Source organism: Sinocyclocheilus anshuiensis, unplaced genomic scaffold (assembly GCF_001515605.1).
Source record: "Sinocyclocheilus anshuiensis isolate Anshui unplaced genomic scaffold, SAMN03320099.WGS_v1.1 scaffold322, whole genome shotgun sequence".
Taxonomy (NCBI): domain Eukaryota; kingdom Metazoa; phylum Chordata; class Actinopteri; order Cypriniformes; family Cyprinidae; genus Sinocyclocheilus; species Sinocyclocheilus anshuiensis.
This window is the reverse complement of record NW_015542366.1, coordinates 967990-968227: the sequence shown is the minus strand read 5'-3', so window position 1 is coordinate 968227 and position 238 is coordinate 967990. Positions and strand designations below refer to the sequence as shown.

The following is a 238-nucleotide window of genomic DNA, read 5'->3' as shown; positions in this document are numbered from 1 at the left end:
CCTTATTTCAAATTACCGACTCACACTTTTCTCATCCTAATTTTACAAGTTGAAAGTTACAAAACAACACACGCACAGTGCTGACTGATAATGGCCGGGTGTTCTCCGAGTCCGATTGACTCGTGTATTACACACAATGTTAAACAGACCCGGGACCCGAAGTAATAGATTGGGACCCGACCCGGACCCGGCTGACCATTTAAAATATAGCCCCGAACCCGTACGGATCCCGGGTCGG

The 238-nt window shown here is 47.9% G+C and overlaps 1 protein-coding gene across 1 annotated transcript in view; it reads left to right on the top strand.

The window, feature by feature from the left end:
- Window positions 1-238, top strand: part of LOC107692139 (rho guanine nucleotide exchange factor 7-like) — a 22779-nt gene that overhangs the window by 7983 nt on the left and 14558 nt on the right. The window lies entirely within an intron of this gene.